Here is a 25,502-nt window from a genome sequence, read left to right as displayed (position 1 = left end):
ACCAGTGCATCAGTGGTCTTTATTATTATGCCGCCCTGTACAGTGTGCAGTTTCTGACACTTTATTACAGTTTCAGTGCACGTCACTAATGACATCCCTCAGCTTCTCGCAGGGTTACTGCCCAGCTCTGTGATGGTTTGGAGACACGTGCCCATTCATCCATGGGCTTGTCTTTCTGCTGTGGGACATACCCTCTGGGTGCTGGGCCCCCATCAGACCTATGGTTTGCAGTATTCTCCCCACCTTCCAATTCTGCCAGCTGCCTATGCACTTTCTTGACAGTGTCTACTCTTTGCACAAAAGTTTTTAATTTTGATGAAGCCCATTTTTTTTCTTGCTTCCACTTTTGCTGTCATATCTAAAAATCCATTGCCATGTTGTCAGAAAAAGATTTAAGTGCTGTTGGAATATAGAATATTATAGAAGAAATTTAAAAGTAAGTAAGAGACTCTGTGTTTCTAGTCTGACATTTAAGGAGCTTGGCAGTCATCACCTTGTCCTCAAACAAGAGCAGCAGGATTCATGTCTCTTCTGGCGCCAAATGTGCAGGGCTCACACGCACCGCAACTGATGCTCCAGACCTTCCCGCGCCGGTGGGGCGTCCAGTCATTCCATTCAACTCTGACACTATATGGGGTTTGTCTCAGGCCCCACAGGTTAAGGGCTCAGGCCCACAAGACTGCCCCCACTTAGAAGCCACTGCAGGTCCAGGCCACCCGTACTTTTGACAGACCATCTATAAATAGGGGGTTTCTGTGACCACCCCCCCACGACCCCTGCCCTCAGTTGGCTGGAACAGCTTACAGGGCTTAGGAATATATGTCCCATGGAAGCAGTGCATAGGGAAGGTACAGAGGTGATGGTGCTCTGGTGGTCTTTCTGATGACCAACCACCCTCCTAAAGCTACCTAGGGTAGCTACCCCCAAGAGCTCTAAAGTACAGTCTACTTCTCCACTCGTTTCAGCCATTAGACAAATGGAGAAGAAAACCCCGAGGAGATATGAGTATGCGTGTGCTTGGCGGCTGTAATAAACACAGACATGAGCACTGCCGCAGACAGGGAGAAACTGGACCCTCTGACATTAGCGGGAGGAACCTCAGCAGGGCAGCCACCACTGAAGGTGAGACAGTTACCACATGACTCAGCAACTGCACTGCTGGGTGTGTGCCCAGAGAACTGGACACACACGTCCATACAGAAGCTTCTACGTGAACGTTCAGAATAGCCAAAAACTGTAGGAGCAAACTATAATATTCAAAATGTCACAGTTTTCAATACAAAATTATCCATGCAAAGACTTGAGAATGTATGGCCATAAACCAGGAAGAAAAGATAACAGAAATTGCCCCCGAATGTGCCCAGACAAGGGCCAGAGAAGTAAAGGGACTGAGGGGCACGATGTCTCAACAAAGAGAGAAAATGTCAACAAAGTACAGGAACCAAGCGGGAAGCCTGGCGCCGAACAGCATGATACCTGAAATGGGAGCGTCACTGCAGCAGACTGGAGCAGCAGGAGGAAGCCAGCAGACCTCAAGCCACCTGGGCATTCACAGCTCAGTGCAGCTGTCTGACGCTGACGGGAGTCAACATCTTACCCCACAGGTGAGACCCACGTCTCCAAGAAGACCCTTCAGGTGCCCAGCGTGAGCAGACATTTAGGAAATGCACATGAACACCGCAATGAGATACCACCTCACACCTGTCACCATGGCTGTAATCAGAAATAAATGTTTTCAGAGTAAGTGTTGGTGAGGACCTGGAGATATCTGCAACTGTGGCGCACTGCTGCTGAGAAGGTAAAGTGGTGCAGCTACAGTGGAAAAGTTTGGCAGTTCCTCAAAAACTGAAATGTAGAAATACCACATTATTCGGCAATTCCACTAGAATATACCCTGAAGAACTAAAAGCAGAAACTTAAAAAACAAATGCTTGTACATCCATGTTCATCACAGCATTACTCACCATTGGTGACTGAAATAACCCAAGTGTCCATCAGAAAAAAATGGATTTATATTCATACAAAGGAATATTATTTAGCTATAAAAAGGAATGAAATTCTGACACCTGCTATAACATGGATGGATCTTCAGAACATTATGCTAAGTGAAACAACCCAGATATAAGAGGACAAAATTTGTAGGATTATACTTTCAAGAGGTTCCTGGAATAGGAAAATTCATAGGATGTAGAATAAAAGCTACCAGGGCTGGGGGAGGGGGAAATGTGAGTTGTTATTTAATGGGTACAGGGTTTCTGTTTGGGATGAAAAAGATGTGGAGATGGGTAGTGGTGATAACCGGACAACATTTTGAACATACTTAATGCCAATGAAATCTACTAAAAATCACTAAAATGACATTTTATGCTATATATCTTGTAGTACGTAGGAAATATGAAAGGCAGAAAAATTAACGCTAATATATATACCGTTGTTCTTCGGAAAAGAAACAAATGGAAAAAAAAAGTATTTAAGCAAGTAATGGCATGAACGGAGCAGGAGCCAAAGTTGCCAGCCTCCCCAGTGCAGTCAGACAAGCAAGAAATGTGAGGTGCACGTGTTGAAAGAGACAAGAGCCCCATGGTTTACAGGTGGCAAGATCACCAACCCAGAAAATACAGAAAAGCTGAGAAATTACACAGCAGATCAGAGGTTTCAGAAAACTCCTGAGACAAGGTCAGCTTTCAAAAACCATCAGCTTTCCTGTACATCATCAATTACCAAGTAGAAACTGGTTAAAGATCACATTCAAAACAGTGAAGACAAACACACCCACAGAAAATCTAAACTCCAATGAGCCCTGGCGAGAAGCAGGCAAAATCCGCGAGAAGACATGTTTAGGGATGCTGTGCCTTCCTCTCCTTGGCTCCTCCTCTGGGGCCTTGACTCCACAGCCAGGCCTGTGTGCTCAGCTCTCTCTGTCCCAGGGTCAAACGTGTTCCCGTTCCTCCCCAGCCTGCCTTCTGTCTCCTTCTCTGACAGCTGCCCTGCACACTTGGGGCTCCCCGGCAGGTGCAGTCACATCTCGTGGGCTGTGTGGCCAAGCTGTGCCAGCCAGCCCCCCAGGGTAAATGATCTGCTGCTGTTTTGCTCTGCCTGAACCCTGACTAATGCAAGTGTCACAGAAGACACTGAATCCCACCACTGGGGCTGAAGCAAGCTCTTGGGGAAAACAGCTGATTCTGATAAGAGCCAGAAATAGATTTTTGAAAAATTACTGAAAATCTTTGTCTCGATTAGTCTTAGCAGCTGTTCCAGAATTAGAAATATTGATATTCTATTTTCATAGTCTGTGCAGAATTACCTGAAGTGTTAGCTTCCTCTTACCCACCCCTTTCTATTTTTTTTTGATTTTTTTTAAATTTTAATATCTTTAATTCTTACATGCGTTCCCAAACATGAACCCCCCTCCCACACCCCTTTCTATTTTATCTCAGCTAGTAGTCACTTAGTAAACAGTAAGATTTATCCAGAACTAGGAACTTGCACAGAGTAAGGTTCAGAATACTGACTCCATCTAACTCTGCATCTTTAAACAAGGTCGTCACTGCCCTCAGTTTGCCCAACTGTGACATATGGTCAACATATTCCCTGCCTCTATTACATGAGACAGTCATAGAAAGCTCTTTAGCAAAAGGCTTATTTACCACAAAGCAGAAATCAATGTTAGCAATGATTATTTTGGTCATTCTTTATTAAATATGTTTTTTTTTTAAATGGAGAAATGTTTGAAGTCTGGTGTCCCTGGGGCAGAAAGGGAAAAATGCACACCCACACCCCCGGAGCTTGGGCAGCTGTGTGTGATCACTAGTCCTATAGGAGAGCAAAGAGCCAGATACTCTGGAGTGGGAAGTCAGGTGGGCCTTAGGAAGCATTCCTACAAACAAAACTGGTGGAGGTGATGGAATTCCAGCTGAGCTATTTAAAATCCTAAAAGATGAAGCTGTTAAAGTGCTGCCTTCAATATGTCAGCAAACTTGGTTAACTCAAGACATGTGCTCTAAGATTTCAAAGACTGAATATACAAATGCATTCTCTGGTGGCTCAGCAGTAAAGAATCCACCTGCCAATGCAGGAGAGGCGGGTTCAATCCCTGGGTCAGGAAGCTCCCATGGAGAAGGAAATGGCAACCCACTCCAGGATTCTTGCCTGGGAAATCCCAAGGACAGAGGAGCCTGGCGGGCTGCAGTGCATGGGGTCACAGAAACTGAAAAACAACAAAGCAGGGGGAATTCCCGAGGGTGGGAAACGTATCCAGACGTTTCCTTCTGCTCCTTGTTTGCTGTTGCTTTTAAGATTTATTTACTTATCTATGGTTGTGCACGGGTCTCCTCCAATAGTGGCAAGTGGGGGCTACTCTAGTTGCGGTGTGCAGGTTTCTCATTGGGGTGGTGCCGGGAGCCAGTGTGAGGAATCCCACCCATGACAAGGTCATGCGGAGAGGCCTGATGGGCAAGGCGAATCAGGCCTCAGGGTCTTCCCCTGGAATTTCCTGAGCATGTACCCCCAAAACCAGAATCTGCCTGCCTTATTGTACTGTGCTTTTCGACTCTTCTGACACACTCTGGAAAAAGTCAACTCAGGGCTTTAGTCTTCTGCATTTGAAAGGGATGTTTCAGTTCAAACTCCCTCTGTTAACTCTCTAGCTTGCCTAACAGGTCCCCCCGGACTTTTTACAGCTTGTGAATTGTTTACAGTCTCCCAACTGCAAGAGGCACAAGAAGCTTAAAACATCCTAGGAATGCAAGGGGCTTCAGAGGTGTCAAGATCATTAGAATAAAACTGATTAAGCGTTTCATTGTTGAGCCAATACTTGCTGCCAAATTTTCATATCTTTTATTTGTTGACATAGTTGGTATATAGAAAAAACAAGTAGCAATATTAGATATTTGAGTCAAGTACCTTCTTTGTTATAACCCACTGCGCCTTTGTTCTACAGAGATGTAACTTTAGTGCTTTAAGGAGATGCAGACTAAAGAAAAGTACTTCAGGGGAAACGAGATTAACATTCATTAAGGAAGAGAGCCAAAAAGTGTTAGCAAGCCTCTTGGCCAGAAGATAACGTAAATCACCTGAGACCTTTTGTATACAAAAAGTTATACAGAAAGGGTCAGGACTGCTGCCCCTGCATGCCTCTGTATCTTCCATTATGTAAAATTTAGGGTATATAAACACCTTTTAAAAGTAGTTATGAGAGGGGTTTTTGCACAAGCCTGGCCTCCCCTGTGTCGATTCTGTCTCTTGCTCCCTCTCCCTCCCTCTCCTTTTCAGGCTGATCCCTTGGAACGCGGAGGCTCACCGAGTCTACTTACTTGCCCGGGCTTCTGAGACCCACGCAAGAGGGAGCCCAAGGCGGGGCACCCTCCGCTATTCAAGCGGGCGCCTGTGGCCCAATGTAGACGGTGCAAGTTCCTTGTCTGGAACTTTATTGGTTTTCCACGTAAACCAAGTTAATCAGCCTCTTTTCTCCACTCATTTTCCTACTACACTATTGTTTCCTAATCTAATCTTATATTTCTAATTAAATACATTTTTCCTCGCCTATCCGTCTCCCCTTCGAATCACTCTGGATCCACCAGGGCAGGACCCCGGCAGGGTAGCTTCTTTTGTTGAGGAGCACAGGCTCTAGGACACGTGGGCTTCAGCTGCTGCAGCCCATGGGCTCTAGAGCACAGGCTTAGCAGTTGTGGCGCACGACCTTAGTCGCCCCACAGCATGTGGGATCTTCCGTACCAGGGATCAAACCCAGCGGATTCTTTACCACTGAGCCACCAAGGAAGCCCTTGTTGAATGTTTTTATCATTAAAAGATACTGAACTTTGTCAACCCTTTTCTGCATCAGTGGAGATGCTCGTGTGGCTTTTTACCTCTTCATTCTACTAATGGGGGTGTGTGTGTGTATATTTGTTATATAATTTATATATATACATATTTTCAGAGACCCTCTCCCTTCACTTAGTGGTTCTTAATCTCAAAACGACAACCTTGGAAAGGTCATTTCAAGGATGGGTTTCCAGGCATCTCCTAAGCTTTCCAAGTTCTTTTTAATTGATTTTTTAAAATTATTTTTAATCGATGGATAATTGCTTTACAGTATTGTGTTGGTTTCTACCAAATACCAACATGAATCAGCCATAGGTTTACCTCCGTCCCTTCCCACTTGAACGTCCCTTCTACCTCCCTCCCCATCTCACCACTCTAGGTTGTTACCAAGCCCCCAATTTGAGTTCCGAGTCATACAGCAAATTCCCATTGGCTATTTTACATATGGTAGTATGTTTCCATGTTACTCTCGCCACATCTCCCACTATGAATATGTTGCTCTGCTTGATGCTGTCTTACAGGTCTTCTAGACTCTGCTTATTTATCCTCAATCCTTTTTTTCCTTTCTGCTCCTCATGCTGGATAATCTCAACTGACCTGTTCTGATAGAATAAAGACAGTAAACCTGGACTCTGGCCCCCAGTTTCTGGCACAGAACTTTAAAAACCCTTGGACTTTCCTGAGTGATAAGCGTGTTTTTACCCTGAGGTGACACATGGAGGGGCCCGTAGACAGCTACAGCACAAGAGCCCGTCACTATAAAAACCAACCACATACGGAAAGGGCTGGAAATTTCAACCTTACCTCTCTGATCCCCCTGAGAGAGGCTAGAGACCACAGTCGATTGTGTGGCTCATGGTGTAATCAATCATAATATCTATGTAAAACTCCATGTAAAACTCTGGACTATAAAACCCAAGGGAGCTTCCTGGTTGGTGAGCACTTGATATGCTGGGAGGGTGATGGGCCCAGATTCTGAGAGATGGCCAGGAAATTCTGCATCCTCTCTGGCCCCCAGACCCTGCCTTAAGTATGTCCTCTATCTGGCAGTTCCTGGGTTGTGTCTTTTATAAATTTACAGTCATAAATGTAGCATTTTCAGTGCATCCTGTTATGCATTCCAGCCAAGTACAGAAGGGAGGAGACTGCAGGAAATGAATTTATAGTCTCCTGGGCAGGGAAGTGTGGGTGTCCTGGGGACCCCTACATGGGCTGGCATTTGAAGGAAGTACAGTCTGTGGAGGACACTGCCCTCCAGCAGGTGGCATCTGATGCTGACTCCTGTTAGCTGGCATTAGACCTGGAGAACTGAATTGTGGACACTCAGCTAGTGTCAGCTCCCCTAGGAGTTCTACTTGGTTCCTATTCTTCCCATTTCTTTGCTAGAATTCTCTACTTGTTGAGACATCAGGCTCTTAGTTTTCTTTAGCTCTCTGTGCATATTTGAGTGTTAATGTAAAGTACTTCTCAGAGGGGACTTCCTTGGTGGTCCAGTGGCTAAGACTCAACGCTCCCAACACTGGGGCCCCTGGGTTCAAGACTTGATTAGGGAACTAGGACCCATATGTTCACTGAAGTTGGAAGATCCTGCCACACTAAGTCTTGGTGCAATCAAATAAATACATACACAGACATTCTAAAATATAATAAAGTGTTTCTCAGGGAAGCTCACTGTCTTTTCTTCCTGCGAGGGGGCCATACGTTTTTGATTCTTGCATGCCTATTAACGTTGTATTGAAAATTGGGAATTTTGACTATTACAGTCCAGCAATTCTGGAGTCAGATACGTTCTACTCCCACTGCTTGATAAAGATTACTGGGGTTTTGCCCTTGTTTGTTACTTAAAAAAAAATTTTTTTTTTTTTATTGTTGTTAAAACAGTACTCTTTATTGTGTATGGACATTGAGTGGTCACCTAGTGATCTGACAGAAATAAGCAGTTTTCAGCTACTCTGAATAGTGCTTTTAGGAGTATTCATGTCTACATTTCTGTGTGGACATGTGTTTTCAATTCTCTCATGTACGTTCTCAAAGTACAACTGCTGCGTCATGTGTTAACTCGGTCTCACTGAGAAATGTGACAGTGTTTTCCACGGTGGCTGCACGTCTCTCCAAACCCATGCCAACACTTGTCGTCTGCTTTTTATCACTGCCGCCAAGTGCATGTGGCATCGCCTGTGTTTTCACATGTATGAGTCTAAGGGGTAATAGATGAGCTTCTTTAAGTGTTTACTGTCCATTTTTATGATATTTTTAGAGGCACACCACTGTTTAATAGACTCTTTGTCCATTTAAAACAATTGACTTAATTTTTAGAGCAGTTTTGGGTTTAGAGAAAAATTTCACAGAAAGTACAGAGTTCTCATAAATGCTTCTCCTTACACACCCACACAATTTCTCTGGTTATGAACACTGTGCACTAATAAATTTGTTGCAACTGACGAATAAACACTGCTACGTTATTATTAACCAAAGTCCATAGTTCACACTGGGGTTGACTCTTGCTATTACCCAGTCAGCCATGGGTTCCTCTGACAAACGTATTTCATGAACCTATCATGACAGTATCACACAGAGTTGGCTTCACTGCCAAAAAACGCCTTCTGCTTCAGGAACTAACCTCTCCCCACCTCCAAGATCCTGGCAGCCACTGATCTGTATAAACCTTCCACAGTTAAGCCAACTCCAGCCTGTCATAAAGCTGGAATCATACGCTATGCAGTCTTTTCAGAAGGGCTGCTCTCTCTTAACCATATGCACTAAGGCTCCTCCATGTCTTCTTTTTACCACCTAGTAAAAGTCCACTGTATGGATGCAGAAGGGATTGCTTATCTAGTCACTGAAAAGGACATCTTTCTTGGCTACTTCCAAGTTTGAGTAGTTAAAGCTGCTGGACTTCCCTGCTGGTCCAGTGGTTAAGAATCTGTCTTCCAACACAGGGACACCGGTTTGATCCCTGGTCTGGGAAGATCCCACATGCTGTAGGAAGCCCGTGTGCCACGAGCACTGGGCCCACACTGTGCAGCCTGTACTCCACAACGAAGACCCGACGTGGCCAAAAGCAATAGCCAAAAGAACAGAGCTACCATTAACATGTGTGTTCCAGTTTTCTGTGTAGGTGTAAGTCTTCAACTCATTTGGGTAAATAACTGCACCATGAACACTGGACAATATGGTAAACCTATCCTTGGGGGTGTGTGCTTAGTCACTCAGTCATGTCTGACTCTTTGTGACCCCATGGACTGTGGCCCACCAGGCTCCTCTGTCCATGGGATTCTCCAGGCAAGAATACTGGAGTGGGTTGCCATGCCCTCCTCCAGGGGATCTTCCCAACCCAGGGATCGAACCCAGGTCTCCTTCACTGCAGGAGGATTCTTTACCGTCTGAGCCACCAAGGAAGCAAGCCTATGCTTAGCTTTGTGAGAAACTGTCAAACTCCCCCAAGTAGCTCTACTGCTTGGGGTTCCTAACAACAATGTATGAACATTCCTGTTGTTCCACATCTTTGCTAACACTGGGTGTTGTTAGCATTCCAGATTTTGGCCAATCTAATAGGTGTGTAGTGGGAATTCATTTTAATCCGCAATTTCCTGATGACTCATGGTGTTGAGCATCTCTTCATATGCTTCTTTGCCATCTGGATATACTTTGATAAGGTCTACTTAGATCTTTTGCCCAGTTTTTAAGCTGGGTTATTTTCCTATTATTGAATTTAAACTGTTCTTTCTACTGTGCACTTTGGAGACCAGTCCTCTTTCAGATACGTTTTTACAAAGATTTTTTTTCCTAGTCCTTATTTATTTTTTTTTGGCCACACTACGTGAAGCATGTGGGATCTTAGCTCCCTAACCAGGGATAAAACCCACACTCCCTGCATTGCAAGCTCCGAGTCTTAACCGCTGGACAGCCAGGGCAGTCCCTCTAGTCCCTGTTTTATCTTTTCATTCTATTAACAGTGTTTTTATTGCAGAGCAGAAGTTTTTAATTTTTAATGAAGTTCAACTATCAATTTGGCAATGTCCTTGGGCTTCCCTTGTGGCTCAGTTGGTAAAGAATCCACCTGCAATGCGAGAGACCTGGGTTCGATCTCTGAATTGGGAAGATCCCCAGGAGAAGGGAATACCCACTCCAGTATTCTGGCCTGGAGAATTCTGTGGACTGTATAGTCCATGGGGTCACAAACAGTCAGACATGACTGAGCGACTTTCACTCTATATTAATCAGTCATAATTCCAATGAAAAGTCACTATTCTTGCTGTATTTATATAAACAATCAGGTCAGGATAAGACTAAACTTATTTTATAAACAAATTAGTCTTACTAATAATGACATTTGAGAAAAACAGGGTAAATACAGAGAGAAAATTAGATTTCAGTGGAAAACGACCACACCCTGCCTTGGTTATTGTAAGAAAACAAAACTTCAAAGAAAATGAACAAGGCTACCTACCTGTAAACTAGACTGGATACTGATTATTTTAGTTTCCTCCAATATCTAGCTACAACTGCTCAAACTAACAACAGCAATTTCTGTCCCACCATTTAACTTGGAATCACTGAGAATGAGAACTATCCTCTCCCTGAAGTGAGTGAGTGAAGTCGCTCAGTTGTGTCAGACTCTTTGTAACCCCATGGACTGTAGCCTATCAGGCTCTCCCTCCATGGGATTTTCCAGGCAAGAGTACTGGAGTGGGTTGCCATTGGTGGGTTGCCATTTCCTTCTCCAGGGGATCTTCCCGACCCAGGGATCGAACCCAGGTCTTCCGCATTCCAGGCAGACGCTTTAACCTCTGAGCCACCAGGGAAGCCCTGAAGTATCATAAGCTAAGCTGCATGACATGGTGTCAATTTCAGAGGAATGCCACATCAGATCATTTGTGGACAACCTTCTCACCTGCTCTTCTCCAGCCTGCTAAGGAAATTCATGGGATACTCAATTTCACAAACAGAGCTAGTCAAACTGCAAACCAGGAAATTAGCCAAATCACAACTGCCATCCTCACTCCACCATCTGAAGCTGCTTCAAGTCCAAATCCAGAAATCTTGACTGGATCCCCTCTGAACTCAGAAACTAGGTTTCCAACTCGGAATCTTTTTCTTTTGTTTCCACAGACACTCCTTTCATAAATGCCTGATTGCTCACACCACACACAGACCTAACTTAGGACAGGGATTCCCACCTGCACCACTGCCTCCTGAAACAGACACAAGAGTTTAACTGCGCTGACTTAGCTCTCAAGACTAGGAGACTAGTTCAGCGAGCTGTGAAACAACCCACCAACTCAGCTCAGGACTGTGAAACCTGCTGGGGGAGTTTCCAAGTGGGTTGAAGGGCAATGAAGGGTGGCGGGACATGCCACCCCTGGATATGTGACTTTGGCATAGAAATCATTCTGAACTAAAGGTACTTGAAAAAACAGCAGATGTTTTTGTCAGAAAGGCACTGAAGAGCAGGTTAATCTCTGCTCCTCTTTTTGAAAAGAGGACATAAAAATTCACATGTGAAAGATGTCATCCCTGTTCCAGGAAAGGAGTCAAAGCTAAGTGAATCTACACAGACCTGGTTAAAATAACTCTCATCTTCCTTCAGCCTCCCCACAGAGCTTAGTTACTTTTCTACAACTGCCTCTTTGTTCAAACTAGTAGAAAAGCATGTAGATTTTGCCACATTTTTGCATCTTCATTTCCTTATGAGGGCTCTGATGGCACACAGACCTTACATTAAGTTTGTATGTTTTCACCTGTGAACCTGTATTAGGTCCAGCTGAAAAACCCTAAGAGGGGAAAGGTAAAATTCTGCTTCCCCCTACAGGTATGATAACTCCTGGGCTGCTTACAGTTTTAAGATTGAAAACTCAAGTCCTCTATTTAGTTTTTTATTATTAGTCCTTCCATAGCATTTTTATATTCGAATACCACTTTTTTTTTTTTTTCACAGTTTGGGAATGGGTTCTCAGATAACATCAAAAGGCCAGCAGTAACAAAAATAGATAAGGTAGATTTCATCAAAAACTTTTTGTGCAGCAACTCAATATAGCACATACTTAAAGAGGAACAAATCTTTACAAACTTCTCCCAAAAATTGAGGAAGGAGGACTTCCTAATTCATTCTATGGAACCAGCATGAACCTGACACCAAAGCTAGACAAACACTGGGAGCAAACAAAACTACAGACTGATATCCCCTGTGAACACTGAAGATAAAATCTCCACCAAAATGCTAGCAAATCAAATTCACCAGCCCAGGACATCCCTGGTGGTCCAGTGCTTGGACATCCACGCAGGTGCCACAGTTTTGATCCCCAGTCTGGGAAGGTTCCACATGCTGCGGGACAGCTGAGCTCATCCACCACCACTACTGAGCCCACGTGCTGCAACGACTGAAGAGCACGCACCCCAGAGCCTGTGCACTGCGACCAGGAGCAGGCCCTGCTCGCTGCAACCAGAAAAAGCCCAGGCACAGCAACAAGGACCCAGTGTGGCCAGAAGTTAAATAAAGAAATCTTAAAAAGAGTACCCTGCTGCTGCTGCTGCTAAGTCGCCTCAGTCATGTCCAACTCTGTGCGACCCCATCGACGGCAGCCCACCTGGCTCCCCCGTCCCTGGGATTCTCCAGGCAAGAACACTGGAGTGGGTTGCCATTTCCATCTCCAATGCATGAAAGTGAAAAGTGAAAGTGAAGTCGCTCAGTCGTGTCTGACTCTTAGCGACCCCATGGATTGCAGCCCACCAGGCTCCTCTGTCCATGGGATTTTCCAGGTCCGCTCAGCACCATACAAAAAGTTTATACACTATGACCAAGTGGGATTTACTGAAGTGCAAGGATGGTTCGACATAGGAAAACAGGTCAATGTAATTGACATTGACAACATTACAAATAAAGGGGAGAAAAACCTCATGATCATCTCAACTGATGCAAAAAGAGCATCGGACAAAATGCAACACCCTTTCATGACAAAAACACTTAACAAAATAAAAACAGAAGGAAAGTACATCATGTGATAAGAGCCCATATATGAGAAACTTACAGCTAACATAATACTCAATGGTGAAGGACCGAAAGCTTTTCCTCCAAGTTCAGGAGCAAGGCAAGGATGCTCAGTTTAACCACTTCTATTTAACATAGTACTGGGAGTTCTAGCCAGAGCAGTTAGGGAAGAAAAAGAAAAATAAAAGGTATAAAATTGGACATGAAGAATTATCTCTGTTCAAAGACAATATATCTTATGTATAGTAGACCCTAACAATTCCACAAAGAAACTGTTAGAGCTAATAAAGGAATTCAGTACTGTAGCAGGACAGAATGTCTACACACCAAAAAGCTGTATTTCTATTCTATACAGTAACAACGAACAATCTGAAAAGGAAATTATGAAACAATCCCATTTACAGTAGCATCAAAAGGAATAAATATTTAGAAATTAACTTATATAGCCAAGGAGGTAAAAAACTAGTGCAGTGGAAACTTCAAAATACTGCAGAGAAAAATTAAAGACATAAATAAATGGAATTACATCTCATGTTCAAGGACTGGATGCCTTTTTACTGTTAAGATGGCAACACTACCTAAAACAACCCACAGACTCAATGCCAATCCTTATAAAAATCTCAACGACATTATTTGCAGAAATAGAAAAATCCATCTTATAATTCACATAGAATCTCAACGGGCCTGGTACAGCCAAAACAACCATGGAAAAGAAAAACAAACCTAGAGAATCATACTTTATGATTTTAAAACCTACTGCAGAGCTAATCATAACAGATGTAAAGACAGAAATATAGACAAATGGAATATAACAGAAGGCCCCTGAATAAATAAACCCTTGCATATGTGGTCAAATGATTTTTGAAAAGGATCCAAGATTATTCAGTGGGGAGAGGACCATCTTTTAAACAAATGTTTCTGGAAATAACTGGATATTTGCATGCCAAAGAATGTAGCTGGATCCTTACCTAACACCACATACAAAAATTAACTCCAAGTAGATCAAGCCTAAACATAAGACATAAAACTATAAACCTCTTAGAAGAAAACATTAGGCAAAATCTCCACAGCACTGGATTTGGGAATGACTTTTTGGATGTGACACCAAAGGCACAAGCAATAAAGGAAAAAAACAGATAAATTAGACTTCAAGAGAATTAAAAACTTTATTAAAAGATAATATCCAAGAGTTAAAAGGTAACTCACAGAATGAGAGAAAATATTTCTAAATCATTTTTCTGATAAGGGACTAAAGCCCAGACTACATAAAGAACTCCAAAAACTTAACAACAACCACCACCTGACTAAAACACGTACAAGGGGGACTTCCCTGGTGGTCCAGCGGCTAAGATGAAAGCTCCCAGGGCAGGGGGCCAGGGTTCAATCCCTGGTCAGGGAACTAGAGACCACAAGCTGCAACTAAGACCCAGTGCTGACAAATAAATAAATACTAAAAACAGAACCAAAGACCAGTGTTTAAAAAAATGAAAACAGGACTTCAACAGACACATCTCCAAGGGATACACACAAATGGTCAAGCACATGAAAAGATACTAAACACAACTGACCATTAAGAAAATGCAAATCAAAACTACATCGAGAAATTACCTCACACCCATTAATTAGGTAGGCTACAACTAAACAAAACAAAACCCAGACAATAACAAGTGCTGATGAGGATGTGGAAAAACTGGTCTCCTGTGCAAGGCTGGTTAGAATGTAAAATGATACACCCACTATGGGAAACAGTATAGTGGTTCCTCAAAAGATTAAGAACAGATTACCAGATGACTTACCAGTTCCAATTCTGGGCGTGCACTGAAAAGAATTAAAAGCATGGACTCTGTATCTGTAGAACTCATGTTCACAGCAGCATTATTCAAAACAGCTAAAATCTGAAAGCCACCCAAGTTTCCGCCAACAGATGAACAGAAAAGCAAGATGCAGCACGTATTTACAGTGGAATATTATTCAGCCTTAAAACAGGAAGGACATCCTGACACATGCTACATGGATAAACCTTGAGGATATTACACTAAGTAAAATAATCTGGTCACAAAAACACAGATATTGTATGATTGCACTTGTATGAGGTGCTTAGAGCAGTAAAAACCATAAGCAGGGAAAGCAGACTTCCAGGGGCTGGAAGGAAGGGGAATGAGAGAATGTTTGATGGGGACAGAGCTTCAGACACACGTGTAGACAGTGTGGTGGGGTAGACAGCGGGGTGTGGCACATTATGAACATACTTAATCCACTGAACTGCACGTGAGAAACGGTGATGAGGGTTGTTTTCATGTTGTGCGTATTTTACCATCATAGAAATTGAGAAACAGAAAAGCTGGTATGGCATTAGAGCTTGAAAAGGCCCTTCAAATACACTCAATGGTAAGATTAAATCCACTGACAGGGAAATAGCCAATATAAACAAAACTAGATCGGCAATGAATATTTCATAGGAAAATGACCTACTGCCATAGAAGAAGAAATATTCAATATAAGAAGGTAAGAGCACCCATGAAAGGGATGATCAGATTTATACATTTACAACCCATGATGGAGTATCATCCTGGAGAAATTTTTACTTAAAACTGTAGCTCCTTTCTTGATCACCAATAGGATACTATAGACCTTTCAAACAACTTAGAAAACATTACTAGTATTTATCCACCCGCAGTTGACAGAAAACCATGACAAGGTTAATTAACATGCTTCATAAAATGGTATAAGATTATCATTTCCAGTTTATAGCCTGGTCACAAGTCTTCTATTTTAGTTACCGTCTTTGAAAACTCTTATTAAAATTTATGTTAAAAGTACCTCAACAGCTTAAAGCGATTCCATAATGGAAAATTACCTGTCATATTTGCAAACTTAACATATTTTTTGCACTGTGCCCTTTACTGTTCCTAAGTCCAGATAAAAGGATTAAAGTCTGAAGATAAATGGTACAGTCACCTAAGGGGTAGTTATGGTCCGACTTAACATCCTGTCTCTATGGACCACACTGAAGGGAGGGAGCACGTGACCTGTCCCCACGAGCAGTCATGAGGGCCCTGGAGCCTCGAGGTGGTCAGGGAGTGGACAGAGGTGCTCTGCGCCCTTCGGCTACTCCTCATGTCCCCGGATGCATGACATCTCCCCTCGGCCGACCTCCCACCATCTCACCCTGAGCCTGACACAGTTGGCAGGGCTCACCCTTCAACCCAGAGACGCCCCGAGTGTCAGGATCCCGGTCCTCCACCCACAGGACAGGCTCTGCCCCCATGGGCCTCCCTGACCACAGACACTTGGCATCTGCTTCTCAGGAAACCATGGACCAAAGATCCTTGAGACGCTAGAACTAGACAACAGATCAGGAAAAACGGGGAAGCACTACTGTTCTCCCAAGACGACCTCACACATGAGTTTCTAAGCTAACTCTCTGGCTGTGCCTGCTTAGCAGAGGAGAAATTAGCTCCGTATTGAGGACACAGGTTTCCTTTGGCCCCCACTCTCACGTCCAATGCCTCTTCACGAGTCACAGTGCGTCCTGCTGCCCGTGGGCTTCTTACCATCCTCACCCTGGAAGAGTCCTCTCCTGCCCTGGAATCACAGCACGCACGCACACGCACACTCCCCTCCCCGCACTGGTACCTGCTCTGCCGCACGGTTCCAGTCGATCCTCCAGACGTACACCAGGTAGAAGAGGGTTTGGAAGACTGTCAGCCCGGACCAGAGACCTGCGGGTGGGCAGCGAGCAGCCCATTCAGGTGCTCTGCACTTCTGCTCCTACCACCATCGACACCCTTCTGTAACCACTGTATCCACGATGGAAACTGCAGTTAATATAACTTCCCTAAAGTTTTAGATAATTATGGACCAGGATCTGACTCAAGCTTACCACCATCATTGGCAATCAATCCATCAATAAACACCTCCAAAACTGTTGGCTGCTTTACGTGTGGATTTAACAAGTATTTCCTGGCTTTGTTTATGTCAGGTGGTGTTTGAAGACCCATACCCACGTGGATGGCAGACATGCAGTAAACAAGGGAACAGGACAATATTATGAGTGAGAAGAGCCTGCAAGGACCTGGGCAGAGCACGTAACAGTGGCCTGCAGCCCAGAGTCGAGAAGATGGTTGGGGGGCTCTGAGGGGAGACCAGGGGTGTGGGGCCAGCTGTACTGGCTCCAGGCAGAGGGGAGAGCAGGTCCAGGCCCAGAGGGACCCAGCCTGCACATCCCATGTGCAGAGAGGCCAGGGTGGCAAGGGTGGGGAGGAGACGAGAACGTCAGGGAAGCCAAGCGTTCCAGGCCCCAAAGGTCCAGGTTTGATTCCAAGTTGAGCAGGACCCAGTGGAAGGCTTTAGACAGGTGTGTGCACGTACATGTGAGAGATCTGATGCTTCTAAAACCCAGGGTGAAAACTGTCTAACTTCTATGTGTGCAAGAGGTTGCTGAGAAACGATACAAACAATGCCTATCTCCTTGTGAGGAGAAACTAAGCCACTTAAATACTGCTATATATCAAAGAGGATATATTAATGAAATTTGTATCAGTAACCATACTACAAAGCCAGCTGCTGAGATCTGAGCTGGAACGTGGTATAAACTGGGGATTAGCCTGCTAGCTCATTCACTACATGTCCAGGCCCCACACTCTCCAGGGGTCCCCTGAGGCTGGGCATCCCTGGACCCCTGGCCGTTTCACTGGAATAACCTCTAGAGTTCAGAAGCAGATGGACAGACAGTTTATATCCTTCGATGGACTAAGTCTATTCCTAGGAGTACATCCTAAGGAGAGATTCAGAAATGTCATTAGTCATTCATATACCTTGGATGCTCACCACAATGCTATTTAAGAAAGGGGCAACTTATAACATCACTAATTATTAGAGAAAAGCAAATTGAAATGACACTGACGTACCACCTCACACCGTTCAGGATGGCCATCATTAAAAAGTCTACAAATAACAAATGCTGGAGAGGGTGTGGAGAGAAGGGAACCCTCCAACACTGTCGGTGGGCATGTAAATTAGTGCAGTCACTGCAGAAGAATCTAAGGAGATTCTTCAAAAAACCAGAGTTACCGTATGATCCAGCAATCCCATTCCTGGGCAAAATTCTAATTCAAAAAGACACATGCACCCCATGTCCATAGCAGCACTATTCAAAACAGCCAAGCTACCGCAGCAACCTAAAGGCCCATCAGCAGAGGGACGGACAAAGAAGGTGTGCTACACATACACAATGGATTATGACTCAGCCTGAAAAAGAACGAAACAATGCCATTTGCAGCAACGTGGAGGCAGCTAAAGACAAACACACTAAGTGAAGTAAGCCAGGAAGAGAAAGGCAAAGAGCGAATGATATCACTTGTGTGTGGAATCTAAAATATGACATGAACTTATCTGTGAATAAGAAGCACAGATGTAGCGAATACATCAGTGGTTGACAAGGCAGGTGAGGGAGGGACAGACTGGGAGCTTGGGATTAGCAGAGGTAAACTATTACGTATAGAACGGATAAACAACAAGGTCCTACTGCATAGCATGGGGACCTGTATTCAATATTCTGGGAGAAACCATCATGGAAAAGAACGCTAAAAAGAATGTATTGGGTTGGCTCAAAAGTTAGTTCGGGTTTTCCTGTAAGATGTTGTGGAAAAACCTGAATGAACTTTCTGGCCAGCTCAATATATATGTGCATAACTGTACAGCAAAATTAACATAACACTAAATCAACTATAGTTTACTCTAAAAATTTCAAAAAAGAGCAATTTAAATGTCCATTATTAGGGAAGCATTAAATAAACGATCCATGGGGTGGCAAAGAGTCGGATACGACTGAGTGACTGAACTGAACTGAAATAAATGATACCAAGAAATAATAGAGAATTACTAAAAAACCATGTGTTTAACACGTGGTCAGGGGAAATTACATAATCAGTACTTCAACTGAGTGACTGAACAACAACACATTTGTAAATAGTGAAAAAATACTGGGATAAAAATAATCTTTAAATGCTGGGATAAAATATATTGAAATGCCTCAGGCTTTACATTTAAGAAGTGATCTATAGATAATTTTAATTTTCATTGTTATATTGTTATGTATTTTCACAAAATATCCATATTGTTAACTATAGCTTTAATAGTTATAACATATTTAGCAAATCTGAGTAGCTGCTAAATAAGGACAATATTTGCACTTTTATGATGCAAAGAGGAAAATCTGACATGCTCTTACTCTAAAGGAGCTCGGAGTCTAACAGAGGAGAGGTTTTATGTTTTTTGCTTTTTTAAAGTAAAGCTGAGTACAGGCAGAGGCTCTGGGAGTTGGTGGGATGCTATTTCCCAGGGTGTCGAAGACAGTGCTTGGTGGAGATGAGACCAAAGTAAGTATCTGGCAGTTCTGTGTCCCAAAGAGAGAATGACAAAGTCCTGCTTCACGCTGATCAAACAGCCCACAGGCCCCAGCATCAACCACTCATCAAAACAGACACAACACTGAGGACAGTTACTCATTAACCGTCAAATGACATTTCCAAAAAGTCAGGGTAAGAAGCTAAGCCCCTCTGTTTGTGTGGACACAGAAGGTTCTACAAGAGCTGCAGGATTAAACTTTCACAGAGCCTTGGGGACAGGTTCAACACTGTTTACATGGTAAAAACAGACTGGTTGACACAGAACCAGAGGGGCTGCCTGAACACACGCTATAGCATGTGGCCAGTGCGCAAATCAGACTATTTCTGCAGAAAATACAGCTCACTGTTACTGAGGAAATCCACAGAGACTGCAGGGATGGGTACATAGGCAGAACACACACAGAACAACTTACCCCAAAGCGTGTGACAGACTGTTGTGCACAATTCTATACATTTAGGATCTTGATGTAATAAATTTCTGAAAATATAATTTGCCAAACTGACCCCAAAAAAGAAAGTCTAAACACACTGATTTCAGAAAGAAATTGTGAAAGCTCTAAAAATAAACTCTTCCAAAGCACCAGGCATGACATTTCACAGAATTCCACCAAACCTTTATAATACAGATCACACCTACACCTTGTAAACTGTTTCAGGGCATTCAAAAAGGAAATAATTTCAATTCTCTTAATGTTATCAGTGTAACATTAATGCTATTAATGTCAATGCTTAGAAAGATTACACACAAAATACAGCTACAGACCAATCTTCCTTATAACTATCACTGCAGAATTCTTACATAAAATATTAGCAGAGTCTGGCAGCTCCCAAGGAAAGTAGCACATAACAGTCAAGACTGTTCTATATGAGGAAACCAAGTAATGCCATTTATCATCAGAGCAGATCTAACGAGAACAATCATAGGACCATCTCCATGGGCACAGAAGAGTCATGTGGGAAAATCCTCAACCATTCTCGTTGGAACATTCAATAAAGCAGGCTCCATGGATACTTTCTGAACATGATTTTTTAGAAGATGCTTCTTTATGAGTACACTGATGAATGTCTTGATGGCATGTTTAAGATCATTCGTAAGTCAAGAAGGAGTACCTATGGTTCAGGCGCGGAGCTGATGGCCTCTGTGGACGTGGTTTCAGACACAATCCTGCATTACCGATAACGTGAATTTTCTGCACTGTATCAAGCTCAAGGACACCAACAGCTGTTCTCAAAACAATCTCTGCCAGCTGCAGCCTTAAGGTCTCAAGGTCTCCCCTTGTAACTAGGCAACCATTTGAACCCCAACCAACCCCTACTTAACCAGCACCCTTATTTTTCGCCAGCACCAAACCTAACTCGTGACAAATAGCTTAAGCAACTTTCTGCTTTTTGCCTTTATAAGCTGCCCCCACTTGTAGTCCGGCAGTGGCTAAGACTGAGCTCCCAAGGCAGGGGCCCAGGTTCTATCCCTGGTCAAGGAACTAGATCCCACATGCCATAACGAAAGATTCCACGTGCCACAATGAAGATGAAGATGCTGTGTGCTGCAACTGAGACATGGCACAGCCAATTAAATTAAAAAATAAGTCACACTGAGAAACAGCCATCAGAATAGTTAACTTCCTTTAAGTGACACTGTTAAGTGCTGATGAGGCTGTGGAGCTAGCAGACTGTCACACACACGTGCGTGGACTATGAACAGGCAAGAGCACACTGGAAAGTTGACTACTACAGTTACACACGTATTTGCTTTCACCTGGAAATTCTGTACCAGTGACCAGATATGGACATAAAGGGGTGCTGGTAACATTCCAGGTGGCAGTTAAATAGGCGGGTTAAATTTGTCATAATTCACTGTATACGTTTATCATTCATGAACTCTTGTATTTATGTCATATCCAATAAAATGTAATCCTTAATACAAGAAAATACATAAGGCAATATGCAAGACCTCCTCAGGAGCTGGCAGAGAGGGCTCTCCTAAAGGGACAGGGGCAACAGACCCCTTAGTTAATTTAAAAAAAAATGCTCAAGAGTGGGCGAGGAGTCAAACCTCAGTGATGTTGCCTAATATTAGAATCAAAACAGATTCTTCTTAAGATCCTAAGGTCAAACCCTCAGCAGGAGAAGCAGCCCTTGGCTACTCAGGGGTTAACCTACCTTAGCTGACACTGGTTCCTGTTCTATTTTCACGTTGGTATTCTGCTCATTGTTTATGTTTAAAAAACTGTGGTGAGACTCATAGGCCAGTTTAGTCCCTTATGTAACATTTATATTGGCTCAAAGTTTAAAATGTCTACCCACGTCAGATCAAAAAGGGTGATCTGTGGTGAACTCTGAGCCAGTGTAAACATTGCCACAGTTCTAGAATCAGGTTCTGCCCACACTTGGAAAGTTTGTCTGACATCGCTGTGCTATCACTAAAGGCCTATGTTAGCACTTGTTTTTGCTGGCAACACCAAAGAACGATCAAACTACCGCACAATTCCACTCATCTCAAACGCTAGCAAAGTAATGCTCAAAATTTTCCAAGTGAGGCTTCAGCAATACGTGAACTGAGAACCTGCATATGTTCAAGCTGGATTTAGAAAAGGCAGAAGGACCAGAGATCAAATTCCAACATCCGTTGGATAGTAGAAAAGGCAAGAGTTCCAGGAAAACATCTACTTACTATGCCAAAGCTTTTAACTGCGTGGATCACAACAAACTGTGGAAAATTCTTCAAGAGATGGGAATACTAGGCCACCTTACCTGTCTCCTAAGAAATCTGTATGCAGATCAAGAAGCAACAGTTAGAACTGGACATGGAAACACAGACTGGTTCCCAACTGCAAAAGGAGTATGTCAAGGCTGCTGCTGCTGCTGCTAAGTCGCCTCAGTCGTGTCCGGCTCTGTGCGACCCCACAGACGGCAGCCCACCAGGCTCCCCCGTCCCTGGGATTCTCCAGGCAATAACACTGGAGTGGGTTGCCATTTCCTTCTCCAATGCATGAAAGTGAAAAGTGAAAGTGAAGTCGCTCAGCCGTGTCTGACTCTTAGCGACCCCAAGGACTGCAGCCCACCAGGCTCTTCCATCCATGGGATTTTCCAGGCAAGAGTACTGGAGTGGGGTGCCATTGCCTTCTCAACTTTATTTAACTTTTATGCAGAGTGCATCATGCGAAATGCCAGGCTGGATGAAGGACAAGCTGGAATCAAGACTGCTGGGAGAAATATCAACAACCTTAGATATGCAGATGACACCACCACCCTTATGGCAAAAAGTGAAGAGGAACTAAAGAGCCTCCTGATGAAAGTGAAAGAGAAGTGAAAAACCTGGCTTAAAACTCAACATTCAAAAAATAACAAAGATCATGGCATCTGGTCCCATCACTTCATGGCAAATAGATGGGAAAACAATGGAAACAGGGACAGACTTTATTTTCTTGGGCTCCAAAATCACTGCAGATGGTGACTGTAGCCATGAAATTAAAAGACGCTTGCTGCTTAGAAGAAAAGCTTTGACCAACCTAGACACCATATTAAAAAGCAGAAACATTACTTTGCCAACAAAGGTCTGTCTAGTCAAAGCTATGTTTTTTTTTTTACAGTAGTCACGTATGGGTGTGAGAGTTAGACTATAAAGCAAGCTGAGCACCAAAGGATTGATGCTTGTGAACTGTGGTGTTGAAGAAGACTCTTGAGAGTCCCTTAGATTGCAAGGAGATCCAATCAGTCAATCCTATTCATTGGAAGGACTGATGCTGAAGCTCCTATCCTTTGGCCACATGATGCAAAGAACTGATTCTTTGGAAAAGACCCTGATGCTAGGAAAGATCGAGGGCAGGAGAAGGGGATGACAGAGGATGAGATGCTTGGGTGGCATCACTGACTCAAAGGACATGAATCTGAGTAAGCTCCAGGAAATGCTGAAGGACAGGGAAGCCTGGCGTGCTGTAGTCCATGGGGTCACAAAGAGTAAGACATGACTGAGTGACTGAACTGAACTGACTGTCTTTGCTGACAGAAAAAAATCCAAAGAGGATTTTCACTGTGTATATACATGGCTGACTCACTTTGTTGTACAGCAGAAACTAATACAACATTCTAAAGCGATTATACTCCAAAAATAAAATTAAGAAAACAGATTTAGCATTTTAAATGCTTCTTGGCTTTCCTCCGTCTCCTTTGGGACAGTCTCCCGGGAATGCCATGCCCTGGGACAGCAGGAGGATCCTTCACTGACCTGAGACTGTAAGCCTGCCAGGCACAGGCAACCCTCAGGGATGGAGCTGGCTTAGACACTGGAGACTACAGCTTTTTTTTTTTTTTAAAGAGAAGTTTTCTTTAAGGATGTTACGTTTAACCAAAGATGGAATTAGGTAAGCTGAGCACTCCAGGCTGAGGATAGACGCAGGAGTAAAGCCGCTGAGTGGGGATGTGCTTCCCGTTCTGTGAGCAATGAGGCAAGCACTCCACTCAGTGGGAGGATCACTTGGAACAAGGCTGGAGAGGAGGCTGCAGGCAGGACACACGGGGCTGCTGAACACAGTGTGGGTTTTAGATTTTACTCTAAATGTCACAGGAAGCCAATGGAAAGCTTTGAGCAGAGGACAGGATCAAGGGTGTTGATGACTGACAGCTGGGTGGAGAAATGCTGCAGCAAAGTCAGAATTCAGATATGAAAAGAGAAGCCACTCAACCTATGGCAGGCGGAGGGAATCTAAACAGTAAGACTACAGGACAGATGGGAAGCTGCTTAGAATACCCCTGGCTGGAAGGAACCCGGGGGGCTGCACCAGCACCTTGTGCCACCCGGACAGGCTGTCACTGTCACCCTGCGTCTACCAGACATAGCCCCCTTGGCCAAGGGAGGAACCATCCTTGCTCCACTTCCACCTCAGGAATGGCCGGCAACCACCACACTGCAGAACCCAGAAGCAGAAAGTTGCCTTCCTCCTCACCCTGCTCACTCTTGCTCATGCCTCCAGAGGCAGAACCCACTGGAAGCCAGCAGCCGTGAGAACCTGGCAAAGTACAGTTCCGACATGCTGGGAGTCTGTGGGGCAGGTTACATAAGGGCAACTGGAGGACAAAAAATGACAATTTCCCAAAGTCAGCAGCAGAAGCAGGGAACCCAGTGGGAGGTTCCATAAAGTGCAGGTAAGAATTATCATGGCTTAAACTAGGGCAGAAGTGCTCGGATCAACAAGCTAGGCCAAAGAATCAGGATAATCTAAGGAGTTTGGCCTGAATAAAAAGGATAAAGGAAGGATGGTACCCTTTACTGAGACTGGGGACACTGGAGGAGCTCTGCAGTGTATTTGGTAGATTAAAATAAACGAGCAATTCTATCCATGGTCACCTTTAACCTGCCTATTATGAACGCCAGTATGAAAGGGATGCAGTTGAACATGCCTATTGGAGTTCAAAGAAAAGGGTAGGACCAGATGGAATTGAAAACCTCCAGCACTGTCCAGGAGATTAGATGAGGTTGTGACTGAGGAAAGAGGAGAAGCCTGGGGACTGAGTCCTCAGGCACCAGAACTTCAGGAGGCCTGGAAGAAGAGATCCGGCAAAGAAAGACCCAAAGGACTCTGTGAGGGAAAGAAAGGAAAACCAGAAGAACACAAACAAGCAAAGCCAAACACAAGCAGAACACAAACAGGCAAACAAGCGAAGCTGGCCTCCAGGAGATGGCAGTGATCAGCTGCAGCGGAGTGTGGAGGCAAGTGATCAGTAAACAACCTCTCTCACAAGACTGTGTTGTTGTCGCTCAGTTGCTACGTCATGTCTGACTCTTTGCGACCCCATGGACTGCAGCACATCAGGCTTCTCTGTCCTTCACTATCTCCAGGAGTTTGCTCAGACTCATGTCCATTGAGACGGTGATGCCATCCAACCATCTCATTGTCTGTTGTCCCCTTCTCCTCCTGCCCTCAATCTTTCCCAGCATCGAAGTCTTTTCCAAGGAGTTTGCTCATAAAACTAGAAGAGAGTTGTTGTTTTTTTTCCTGGCCAGACCCGAGGGCTGTAGCCCAGGTGGGCAATAACCACATGGAGGAAAGCGCTGTGCAGAAGCTCGGTTTTCCGAACAGTTTTGTATATTGTCAGAAGAGCACACATCAAACAGGAGACGCGACAGGACCCTTGAAGGTTTCACGGGAGACCCCGCGGCCGGGAGGGAAGCGCACCTCTGGGGAAGCATCAGCGAGGCATCCCGGGAAAGGGGCAGACTTCCCCATCCTGAGGCAGAGTCCTTCACCTCCGGATAACAGGTTCTCTCCCTGAGGAGTCAAAGC

General features: G+C 44.1%; 1 long non-coding RNA gene across 1 annotated transcript in view; it reads right to left on the bottom strand.

The window, feature by feature from the left end:
* LOC121820590 (uncharacterized) overlaps positions 1–25,502 on the bottom strand; it is a 26,115-nt gene continuing 613 nt past the window's right edge. Inside the window, exon 2 of the long non-coding RNA XR_006061177.2 lies at positions 1–25,487. This is a non-coding gene — a long non-coding RNA (uncharacterized LOC121820590). The remainder of the gene's footprint in view (positions 25,488–25,502) is intronic.

Source organism: Ovis aries, chromosome 11 (genome assembly GCF_016772045.2).
Source record: "Ovis aries strain OAR_USU_Benz2616 breed Rambouillet chromosome 11, ARS-UI_Ramb_v3.0, whole genome shotgun sequence".
NCBI classification, from domain to species: domain Eukaryota; kingdom Metazoa; phylum Chordata; class Mammalia; order Artiodactyla; family Bovidae; genus Ovis; species Ovis aries.
This window is presented reverse-complemented; position numbering and strand designations above follow the sequence as displayed.